This window comes from Halichoerus grypus, chromosome 13, assembly GCF_964656455.1.
Source record: "Halichoerus grypus chromosome 13, mHalGry1.hap1.1, whole genome shotgun sequence".
Taxonomy (NCBI): domain Eukaryota; kingdom Metazoa; phylum Chordata; class Mammalia; order Carnivora; family Phocidae; genus Halichoerus; species Halichoerus grypus.
The window spans coordinates 55,258,028-55,270,453 of NC_135724.1; the positions used below are offsets into that span (position 1 = coordinate 55,258,028).

Below are 12,426 nucleotides of genomic sequence, written 5' to 3' on the forward strand. Positions count from 1 at the left end.
TATTCCTTAGCTCCCACTGACCTCAGTATTTAACAGATAATTGCCAGAGTTGCTGTGGAATTCCAATTTGGGGGAAATGTTGTCTCTTTGTTTTTGCAAGCAACTTTTAAAACCTGTTAAATCACCACGAACAAACTAAATGTCTCCCTAGAGGGACTTCCTTGGAGAATATTTCCCATCCCCTGTCCCCAGGGCAGCATTTTACAAGCAATTTAAAAAAAAATTCTAGAATTGTTGCCACAAGAATCATGACTCACAGCCCACAGAAGGGTGCTGGTGAGGAGGCCCTCCACAGACGAGGTATATTTCCAGGTGTACTCGGAAGTCAACTTTCAGAAGCTGCAACAGGCCAGACTGATGACAACCCCAGGCAACACAAAGACCCAAAACCAATCTTTGAGTAGCTCCACAAGCAGAACAGCAAGCTCCTGTCGTTGGCTTAAGGAAGATCACACGCTGGCTTCCGCAGAGTGCGGGGGAGCACTGTGCCTGAGATCCGACCCGCAGCGCCCACCTGGGCTCCAGGGGAGCGCACACTGCCCCTTTCACTCGGGGCTCCTAGGGCTGTGCTCCATCACATGGTTTCTGCTTCAACATGATAGTCCTTCATTTATGCTATTTCTGTCTTACGTTGACTAGCTTAGGGTCCTATAAAACTCCTAATTGTTTAATACGCTGCTGAAATTCTTGCTCCCCAAGAAAACTACAGTGACACAGATGTGAACACCTTCTATGTAATACTGGTGACTAATCCAACACCGTATCGTAAGTCCCCTCATGACCAAAGTCAGCTCAAGAATATGAGGAAAGTTTGATGCCATCTTTGGGCTGAGCCCTGGGGGACATTTTGAGAACAGCTGCCCTGCAGCCTGCCCGCCCCCACTGTCCCCCCCCCACCACCCCGTGGAAGCCTGAGCCTGCCCATCTTTCTCCCTTTGCCTCTTAGGCACGTCCACCAATGAGAATGCTAATTCACCAGCTGCCCGCCTGAACAAATTCAAGAACAAGGGGAAAGACAGTACAGAAATGAGGCAGCGCTGAATAGAAGTTAATGTGGAGCTGAGAAACCTAAGAAGGATGACCAGATGCTGATAAGGAGAAATGTAAGCTCACATCCTGACGAGGCTACTTCTCCACTGCAGGAAAACCGCAACAACCAGGGCGCTGTGAATTGGTCTGTTGATGACATCGTCAAAGGCATAAATAGCAACAATTTGAAAGCCAGCTCCAGACAACTCAAGCTGCTAGGAAACTGCTTTCTGGGGAAAAACAGCCCCCCATAGACAGTATAATCTGGGCTGGTTTGATTCCAAAATGTGTGTCCTTTTGGGCAGAAGTGATTGTAGTTCCATTCAGTTTGAATCTGCTTGGGCTCTCACCAACATTGCTTCCAGGACATCAGAACAGACCAAGGCTGTGGTAGATGGAGGTGCTATCCCAGCATTCATTTCTCTGTTGGCATCTCCCCGTGCCTACATCAGTGAACAAGCTCTGTGGGCTCTAGGAGACATTGCAGGTGATGGTTCAGTTTCCTGAGACTTGGTTATCACGTATGGGCGGTTGACCCCCTGTTGGCTCTCCTTGCAATTCCCAATATGTCATCTTTAGCACGTGCTTATTTACTTAATCTTACCTGTACAATTTCAAACTTTGGTTGCAACAAGAATCCTGCACCTCTGTTCGATGCTGTTGAGCAGATTCTTCCTACCTTTGTTCGTCTCATGCATCATGATGATCCAGAAGTTTTAGCAGATATCTGCTGGGCCATTTGCTACCTTACTGATGATCCAAATGAATGGATTGAAATGGCTGTAAACACAGGAGTTGTGCCCCAACTTATGAAATCTCTAGGAGCTACTGAATTGCCCATCGTGACTCCTGAGCTATGAGCCATAGGAAATATTGTCACTGGGAGAGATGAATACATAACACATTGTAGTAGATACAGGAGTACTTGCTATCTTTCCCAGGCTGCTAGTGAACCCCGAAACTAATATTCAAAAGGAAGCTATGTGGGCAATGTCAAACATGGCAGCTGGTTGCCAGGAGCAGATACAGCAAGTTGCGAATCATGGACTAGTCCCTTCCTCACTGGTGCTCTCTCTAAGGCAGACTTTAAAACACAAAAGGAAGCTGTATGGCCTGTGACCAACTATACAAGGGGCAGAACGTTTGAACAGATTGTATACCTCGTTCATTGTGGCATAATAGAACCACTGATAAACCTCTCAACTGCAAAAGATACCAAAGGTATTCTGGTTATTCTGGATGCCATTTCAAATATCTTTCAGGCTGCTGAGAAACTAGGTGAAAATGAGAAACTTAGTATAATGATTGAAGAGGGTGGAGGTTTGGACAAAACTGAAGTGCTATAAAACCATGAAAATAAGTCTGTGTACAAACTTCATTAAACTTGACTAAGGGGCGCCTGGGTGGCTCAGTCAGTTAAGCATCTGACTCTTGATTTCAGTTCAGGTCATGAGCTCAGGGTCATGAAATCGAGCCCTGCATCGGGTTGCATGCTCAGCGGTGAGTCCGCTTGAGATTCTCTCTCACCCTCCACCTATGCCCCTCCCACCCCCAAACTGGCGTGCTTTCCGTCTCTCTCGCGCTCTCTCTCTCTCGAATAAATAAAACAAATTAAAAAATAACAAATTAATTGAGAAGTATTTTTCTGTAGAGGAAGAGGAAGATCAAAATGTCGTGCCAGAAACTACCTCTGAGAGTTCTACATTCCAAGTTCAGGATGTCACATCTGGGACCTTTAACTTAGTTTATACAGCTGAGGTATAAAGTTGTTTGTTGTGCACTATGTTGTATAAGTTTGTCTTACTGTTTGTCTACTAAGAAGTCTGTTTAAATGCGTTTTGTTAATTGTTGCATTTTTTACAAGGAAACTATACTTGAACAGTACCAAATTGTACCTGCTCTATGAAGGTCCTCCTCTCAGTGGGTTTCTTATTTCTGTGCAGAATCTCATACCTTACAGTAGCCTGTAAATAAAGATTAAATTCCATCCTTTAAAAAAAAAAAAGAATATAAGGGAAGTTCAGTTTTAGAAGATGCTTAGATATTGGTACATACCATCAGTGGATTAAACTTTTTTTTGCTTTCAAGATTTTGTTTAAATTCTAGTTAGTTAACATATTGTGTAGTATTAGTTTCAGGGGTAGAATTTAGGGATTCATCACTTGCATATAACACCCAGTGCTCATTACAACAAGTGCTCACCTTAATACCCTGCACTCAGTTACCCCATCCCCCTCCCACCTCCCCTCCAGCAAAACCCTCAGTTTGTTCTCTATTCAAAATAATCATCTAAAAAAATACTGAAAAAGGAATTTGACCTATCCCTAATAAAATCACGAACAGAAATGGAAATGTAGTGAACATTGTACTTAAAGGTAACTACTAGAAACAGTTTCATGAAAAATCCAGAATAAAACAAAGGAGCCCAATATTATGATTATTATTTAATAGGTAGTTTTTGACAATTACAAGAGAGCATAAAACAAAAATTAGATGCCTAGGTATAAGAAAAAGATGAAAAGAAAAAGATGAAATTATTATACCTTGTAAATGGCGTAATTCTAAGCCTAAAAGTGGCAAAAGAATCAATTGAAAAATTATGAATTTTTAAATGCAATGATTACAATAAACTTATTAAAATGTATGGCGTTCATATATATCAGCAATGACCACTTTTTTCTTTTTTTTCTTTTTTTTTTTTAGCGATGACCACTTTTTAAAAAATTACAATTTAAAATGTTTCCACTCTTAACAGTAACTAACCTAGACAGTTTGGCTGGGTACACCGTCTTAAAAAAAATTGTTGTGGTCTAAATGGGAGAAAAAGGCAAAACATGGGGCATTGGAGAGATTGGAACAAATGAAGTGATACACATGAAGGCAGGGTCTCTGCATGCTTGTGGCAGCCTGGCGGCAGGTGCTCAAGGACACCTGAGCTAGCCCAGCTGGGGTTGGAGCTCCTCAGACTTGCCTGGTAAGCTTCCCACGAGGCTTTGGCAGTTCCCCTGTTCCTCTGCCTAGATCCTTCATCCCCAGATATCCTCATGGCTCACTCCCCACCTGCTTCCCGTTTTGGCTCAAAACTTACCTGGCTGAGCCTCACTCTGACCATTCTATTAAAAATTATAAGGTATCCACTGGGCCCATCGGCCTTACTCTGCTTTATTTTCTCCATTGTGCTTTTGTTTGTTTGCTGCCTCTCCCTACTAATAATGTAAGCTCCGTGAGGGCAAAGTTTTTTAGTCCATATTGTTCACCTGTTGCATGAATGAATGAATGAATGAATGCAAATATACATAAAGTTTAAAGATAGAAAAGCACCAGAAATAAAACATTAAATATGCTATGGTAATGGTATTGAGTGATTATTTTTGTTTTATTTCCCAAACTTTTTGTAACTTAAGTTATTACTTTTATTTATTTAAAAAAATGCATATTTTAAAAGGATTAGTGCTCTGGCTCGATAGCTCCTTTCCCAAGTTGTTTGCTAGGAGAAAGGCGTATGCAGGGAACAGACAGGCTCACTATACAGCTTAACCACAAAAACAAGCATACAATCTATTTTCATTAAGCCTGCTTTTGATTTCATTGTTTTAAATCTTTAGATGTTCTTAACTGTAGCTGTTATCTGTGTCTTGAAACCACATTTTTATCTGAACCTTTTAATTACTATTTTTTTCCAAATGGATCACCTTTTCTTATCCTAGATTGAATACCTCCAGCTAATCCCAAATTGAAATTAGTTAGTAAGATTAATTGCATTTCATTGAAATGTTCTTAAATGTATACTCTTTCCTTTCAAGTTGAATCCTCCTTCCAGTATTAATGTTCGGTGAGTCTTCTGTTTCAGTTTCATCCCAGCTGCTGGATCTATTGTTTTTAAAGAGTCAACTCACACTGTTTGCGTACATGTTCGGACTATAATATTTTAAGTTGACTCATTAAAAATTAAAATTATTTATTAGGTGTTTGCTTTAAGAAAACTTTGGGGTTTACATCAAGTGAGACAGTTGATAATGATTACTAGTAACTGCTGAAGAAAAAGAACCTCAGTCTTTTTGCATATAAGTGTTGGTTTGCAACATATTCACCTAGTTGCTTGGAGGAATTCTTAGTATGTATGGAATATTCTGGAGCTCTTTTGTATGTGAGGGCTTTTGGCCTCATAGAATAGTTCCACGTAAAGAGCTTCGGGGCCTATTTCCAGCCATCCTTCCTCCTTGATACATGTCAAGTTATCCCTAAGAAGAAAAATAGTGACCACCCTGTGGTTCCCAAGAGACCCTAGAGATGGCCTGGGAATAAAATTTTATATGATAGCTACATTTAATTCTATTAAAAGGTCTGTGGGCTTTTCATGTCTACATTTTCTGGAACTCTCCAAGATTTAATATCAGGCAAAGCCCAAGCACTTTTGGAATTAGGTGATCTCATAGCCTTCATAAAAAGCCTTCTTAACCTTTAAGAAACACCAAACATTCCCAGTCAACCACAAACGAAATTGGCAGATATCCTCTTGCTGTGCACAGTCCAAGTGGCAGAAAGCCTCTTAGGCAGCCAGTTCCTAAACAGGTGTTTGTACATTTACTTTTATTGACCCTAACAAGCCCCACTGAGGCCACTTGGTGAGGTCCTGACTCCTTTCTCTTTTCTCTTAGCCCCACAGAGCTCATGATGTAATTCTCTGGCAAAGCAAGCTTGCCAAAAGATGTTTGCTTGGCTGCATTCCCGTCAGCAAAATTGTCACACATTTATCCTGAAGCAATATTAAAGTGTCCAAGATAGAAATGTCAGAGCATATGTTAGGATATTCTGCATGATTAGACCATGCCCTCACATCAGTGATCCGCCACTAAATTCTGTGTCCAGACTATTGCTAGGCCTGGTGATACCTGTTAGAGGCCAGAGGTATGAGCAATACACAAGTAGAAGAAATCCCCAGAGCTGGGCCCAAGAGGGGGCTTAAATTAGAAATACCCACCCGTGAAAAAAAGAAAATACTCCTAAGGGATAGTTATTAGTGAAAACAGGCAGTGGAATCTGTGATTGAGAATGCTGGTATCTCCTGTTGTCCATTCTCTTTTTCTTCCTTTAGCCCCAGTTTAAGCTGCTGGACCCATGGTTACCCACATAAAGACTACATTTCCTAGCTCTCTTGCAGCCATATGTGGCCGTGAAGCTAAATTCTGGCCAATGAAATATGAGTCCAACTGACACATGCAACTTCTGAGTTGTTTGCCTAAAAGGAAAGAGTATTATTTTCCACTTCCTCTTTTTCCCTTCCCACTGGCTGGAAAGTGGACAGAAGATGAAACAAGGAGCATCATCATAGACCACAAGCTGGAAGCCATGCACTGAGGAGAGTGGAAGAGCAAGCAAGGAGTCTAGCTCCCCAACGTCATAGCTGCACCATATCAGCTCTGGGCCATTTGCCCTCACACTGTTACGTGAGGTGGACATACAGTCCTATCTTGTTGAAGCCACTGTTATTTTGGCCTTTGTTAGAGCAGTAAAGCTTATATTCCAACTAAAACAAACCAGAGGTCAAGACCTACAAAGATAGAAATTAGTCTTTTGACTATTTTAGTTATGTACACATGAGAATAGAAGATAGGCTAAGATCAAAAATGAGAATAAAAAGGGAAAGTGAAGGAAGATCTCTTAGCTCAGGCTACTATAACAAAACACCATAGATCTGGAGACTGGGACATCCAAGATCAAGGTGCTGGCTGATTCAGTACCTGGTGAGAGCCCTCTTCTTGGTTTATAGATGGCTGCCTTCTTGCTGTGTCCTCACATGGCTCAGCTCAGCTCTCTGGCCTCTTGCTATGAGGACACTAATCCCATTCATGAGATTCACCCTCATGACCTAATCACTTCCCAATGACCCCATCTCCTAATACCGTCACATTGGAGTTAGATGTCAACATATGAATGGGGGGCCGGGGGAGCACAAACATTCAGTCCATAACAGATGATCAAGTTAAAAGGAAATATTGCAGAGCCAATTTTGTGAACACTGAAGATCCGTCAGAGTGCTCCTTTTATGCCCATCAAGGTACAACTACTTAATGGGATTGAAATAAGCTCAACGTCATGGTTGGTGTACCTTAGCTCTTGGCTCATGGAACAGGACTTCAGATTTGTTACTTTGGAATAAACTTAGATTCTTTTGTGCGCCGTATGAGAACAAAGATGAATGAAGCAGAGTTATTCAGCCTATGGCTAAATAAAACATATAATCCTTTAATCTTAATGTTTAATATTAAATGTGGATGATCCCAGATCACTAGACTGTTGACTCACAGTTGTACATGTCCTATAAACCATGCTTCCTTGGAATACTGTGCTAATACTCAATATTGCATTTATTTTTGGTTTATGCAATCAGATTGGAAAAACTAATCAATGGGCTGAGAACTCAAGGCTTTTGTCACAATAGAATGTGAGAATATTTTTAGTTGTCTTTTTTTTTCTTTAAAGATTTTACTTATTTACTTGTCAGAGAGAGAGAGAGCACAAGCAGGGGGAGCAGCAGGTCGAGGGAGAAGCAGGCTCCCTGCTGCGCAAGGATCCCAATGTGGGACTCAATCCCAGGACCCTGGGATCATGACCTGAGCCAAAGGCAGACACTTAACTGACTGAGCCACCCAGGCATCCCATTTTTAGTTGTCTTTTATGTGAGTCTAATAATGATTTGTTAAGCATCCTTCCAACTAGTTTTATGATAAATCTTGTATAATCGGGGTATAATCAGAACTTACCTCTATACTCTGGTAGAATCCTATAGTGTTTTCTTGTGAGCCACGTAAAGACTAGGAAGAAAATATTTTTTGTATCCCAAGTAACATGTCAGTGACAAAATTAGTTAAATTAAATGATATCGAGATTCTTATTAGAACTGAGTCACTATACTCATGTTCGTTAAAATTAGGAACATAAGGCATTTTCTTAAAATAGCTTTTGTACAATAAAAAAGACTGAATTCTGAGCATATACTACGTTATCAAAGTTTGTACTCTGGTTTTAGCTTTTTTCTGTATAAAGATTTTCTCCTTCGCCAGTTAAAAAATACTTGATCCACTACTTCTATTGCTATGTAGTCCACCTACACGATAGAGAAGAAAACTAGTAGCACTTTTGGTTTCAAATGATTTCAAATGCATCGTGACAATACACGGTTTGAACTCATCAGTCTCTGACTGAATGCCAATACCTTTAATGTGTAAGAAGGTAGCAACTAAGCACCCTTTGGGATCCTGAGGAGACAGCATGCCCAGAACCATCGCTAGAAAATGACAGGGTGTAGTATCTGCTCAGGGCAAGCTCTTTAGGAGCCTCTGGGTAAAACTCACCAGGTAAAGGCATAAATCCAGAAAATCCTCATAAAACTGTAAACAGATGGGGCACCTGGGTGGCTCAGTCGGTTAATTGCCTTCGGCTCAGGTCCTGGGATTGAGCCCTGCATCAGGCTCCCTGCTCAGCGGGGAGCCTGCTTCTCCTTCTGCCTCTCCCCTGCTCATGCTCTCTCTTTCTCTCTCTCTCAAATAAATAAATAAAATCTTTTTAAAAAAACCTCTTAAAAATGTTATTGTAGTGGGAGCACTTAACATGAGATCTTTTTATAATTTTTGTTTAATTTACATTTCACTATTGCTAATTATAGGGAGAATGTGGTATAGCAGATCTCTGTTTGCGAGTATGTGGAGACACTGGAATTCCCACTGTTGGTGGGAATGTAAAATGGTGCAGCTGCTGTGAAAACCATATGGAGTTTCCTCAAAATATTAAAAATGGAACTACCATCTGAGCCATCAATCCCACATCTGGGTGTTTACTCAAAAGACCTGAAATCAGGATCTCAAAGAATATTAGCACTCCCATGTTCATCACAGCACTATCCACAATAGCCAAGATGTAGGGACAACCTAAATGTTCAACAGATGAATGGATAAAGAAAATTTGGCATATACACACAATAAAATATTATTCAGCCTTAAAAAGAAGGGAACCCTACAGAATGTAACAACATAAGGACATTATGCTAAGGGAAATGAGCCAGTCACAGGACAAATACTGCATAATTCCACATATATGAGGAATCTAAAGTAGTGAAACTCATAGAATCAGAGAGTAGAGTGGTGGCTGCCAGGAGCTAAGGGGATGGGGAATTGGGAAGTTACCAACTAATGGACATAGAATGATCTTTTTAAAATCTATCATTTCACCTAACTCACAAAGTAAGAGCCAAAGCCCTTGCAAAGGCCTAAAATGGCCTGTGTGACCTGTTCTCTGATCTTTTGTGGTCATCTGTACATCACCAGGCTCTGCCTGGTTCCCAGGTCCTTATCCACCATGCTGTGCCTGCTCGAGCATGCTAACTGCATCCTACCTCATGTCTACCACACACCCCCCTCCCTAGGGCAAAACAAGCATGAGGTCACAAAGAAGGCTGATCCCACAAAGAAGGTGACCTAGCAGAGACTATGTGGATTTGCAGAGGTCACCTTCCATGCCCACGACCACCATATTCCCCATGCACCAGTTGAAAGAACTGGCTTCATGCTTGTTTGCTTGTTGCTATCAAGAGCAGCTACATGCTAGCTCTTGGTGACAGAACCCTCTTTCCTCAGCTTGGGTCTCACTTTTAGGCTTCCTCCAAGTACCTATCAGAATTAACACCCCCTACTCAAAATGACTTCAGTTATTTCCCAAAGCACAGTCCTTATATAGCCTCTAGTTTCCCCAAGATTCTCATCCCTCTCCTACCCTGCATATTCTTTCTGCTGAGTGAATGCTTCACTGCACCCCATCTCCTTCCAGCACAGTCCTTGTGCTTTCTGGAACTCCCACTCAGAGATCAGCAAATTCCTCCAGTCCTTCTCTAAACACTCCCTCTACCACCTTGCCTTAATTGAAGCCTGTCTGTCCTCTGGAGACAGTAACCTCTTTCAGTTGTCCCAAGCAGAGGCTGTTTCGATTCTCAGACTAAAGGCTGAGAGTCAGAATAAGTGCCCCTCCGTATTCCTCCAGTACCAATTCCTGACTATAGTTCTCCATCCTTTTTTTTTTTTTTTTGAGAATTATAAAATTTAACTTTTAAATAGAAAAAAAATAGAAGTGATTGGTCAAAAATTCAAATTGGGTATACCCCAGAACGCAGCCCCCCAGCCATCCACCTGCACATATATGTGCATGTCCCTGCCTAGGCACATGTACACACATACACAAATGGACTCCTACCTGCATCTTTACACAAACATGTGCACATATAGACACACAAGAACATACATCTCATGTGCACATGTAGTGATATACACACATGTATCTGCAAGCTCACATAGGTGTTTGATTTTATAAAATGAGATCATGCTATTCATGCTTTCAGTTTATTAGTATACTTTTCCCGAAGTATAATATAGATACAGAAAAGTGCACCCATCAGTTAAATGAATTGTCTCAAAGTGAATATACACATTAACACTCTTCCACTACTTTCTGTTTTCACTTAACACTGCATTGTGGAGATCTTCCCTTCAACACATAGACTCCAAGCTAATTCCCTTTAATGAGTCCATTCTAGGGCCGAATGGATAATTTATGTAACTAGCCCTAGGTATTTAGGCTTTTTGCATTATTCCACTGTTAGAAAAATGCTTCAAGTATTATTCTTGTGCGTGTCTGTCTGGCTACATTTATGAGTCTATCTGAGAGTACAAATTCCGGATTCCCTCTCCATCTTATGCCAACATGTCCACAAGTCCCCTTGGCGGTCGCTCCCTGGTCATCAGAGGAATCGCAACCTGCTGTCTATAAGACGGCAGCCTGGCCTTTGTTACTTCGGGGCTCCATCATGGAGGCTCATGAGCTCAGCTCAGGGCCCGCCTCTACAGCCCAGCCAGCAGAGGAACACCTCTCAGCTTCCTAGTGACATCACTGCCCTGTCATCAAGGCATTGCCAGTGACCTGAATGAAAGGATTGTCCTAGGGGTCCAGCGTGGAACATAATCCCCTGGAGGTTTTTCCGGCCTCATAACATGCTTCCGTCATGTTCACTTCCCTCAGCCTCTTTCTGTCTTCCCCCTCCTGCCAGGACAACTCAGGCATTTCCACTTCTCTTAGAGCAGGCCATCACTTTCTCCAGGTTCCAAAGAACTCCCCTAGCAGCAAGTTTGCCCATCTCTTGGGGTTAGGGTTGCCAGTTAAATTTGACTTTCCGATAAACAACAAATATTTTACAGCATAAGTATGTCTCAAATATTGCATGAGACATACTTTTATCTGGTGGCTCTCCCTGGGGTCCTTTCCAGGGTTTTACATTCTGTCTCCCCAAATCAAATAGATTCTTGCTTCTCCAGTCTTATATTCTGTTCCCCTTGATTAAGCATCTTCAAAATCCAGTGCCAGGCGTACCCCCCGCTCCTGTCCAAACATTCTAGGTAATTCTTGCAACTCCTTCCATGTATATCCTTCTTCTTCCCTTGTTCCCAATACATTCCCTTCTTCCCAATACATTCCCAGACAGATTTTGCTGGGATTTAACCCTAATCATAGGTCTGGAGTCTGGAAGAGGACGTGAAAGTAATACCTGTTGCTTTGCAGAGGAGAGACCTCTATAGTTTCTTGGAGCACGGGGAAGCACAGGCTCTTCCGAGTGAAGGGTGGGCCCTCTCTGCAGGTTCTAAGGGTTCAGGTGGTCTGCAGAGCCAGCATTTTCTGGAACTTTCATCCCGGTGTTTCCATCCCATGTTTCAGAATCCCAGGCTTTGCCAGCCAAGGCTCTGACTAGGAATGTGCAGATAAGTGTAACAACCAGATCTCAGACAAGGAGAGGGAAGTCCCCCTGCATCTAAGTATTTGCTGATTTCCATGGTATAAATATCCCACAGTGGCTGATTTCAGATATGAATATGATGTCATTGAATATAAAGCTCTGAAGAGACACAAATAATTGGCCCTCATGAACTAGGAAGAGCTGGGTCCAGCATACCACCGGCCCTGCCCTTAGCATACATTTAAACATCTCTGGAGTTCTGTGACTCTATCAGGACTGTGTCTGTTACACAGCTGTGTCCACTCTTCTACTGCAGGGGACAAAAGCCTCTTTGTAAGCTACTGAAGAGGCCATCCGCCTCTTACACTTAGCCTGCTAATGGTCCTCAGTCTCCCATTATCCCTCTGTAGGGCAGCGATGCAATCTAGCAGTCACCAGCCAACTCTGCCATCCTTGTAGGCATTGTTCACCCCATATTTTTCAAATGTCTGAATAATTCAACCTACAAGGATATTCTCCTTCCCTGGAACTCTTCCCCAGGTTATCACCTGTCAAATCTTTAGTAGTTGAGCCCTTCTTTGGACCAGGGACTACCTTCATCTAATACAACACTCAGAATGACA

At 41.9% G+C, this 12,426-nt stretch overlaps 1 pseudogene; it reads left to right on the forward strand.

The window, feature by feature from the left end:
- Positions 1-248: 248 nt before the first annotated feature.
- On the forward strand, positions 249-6,163 carry LOC118526678 (importin subunit alpha-1-like; annotated as a pseudogene).
- Positions 6,164-12,426: the final 6,263 nt, after the last annotated feature.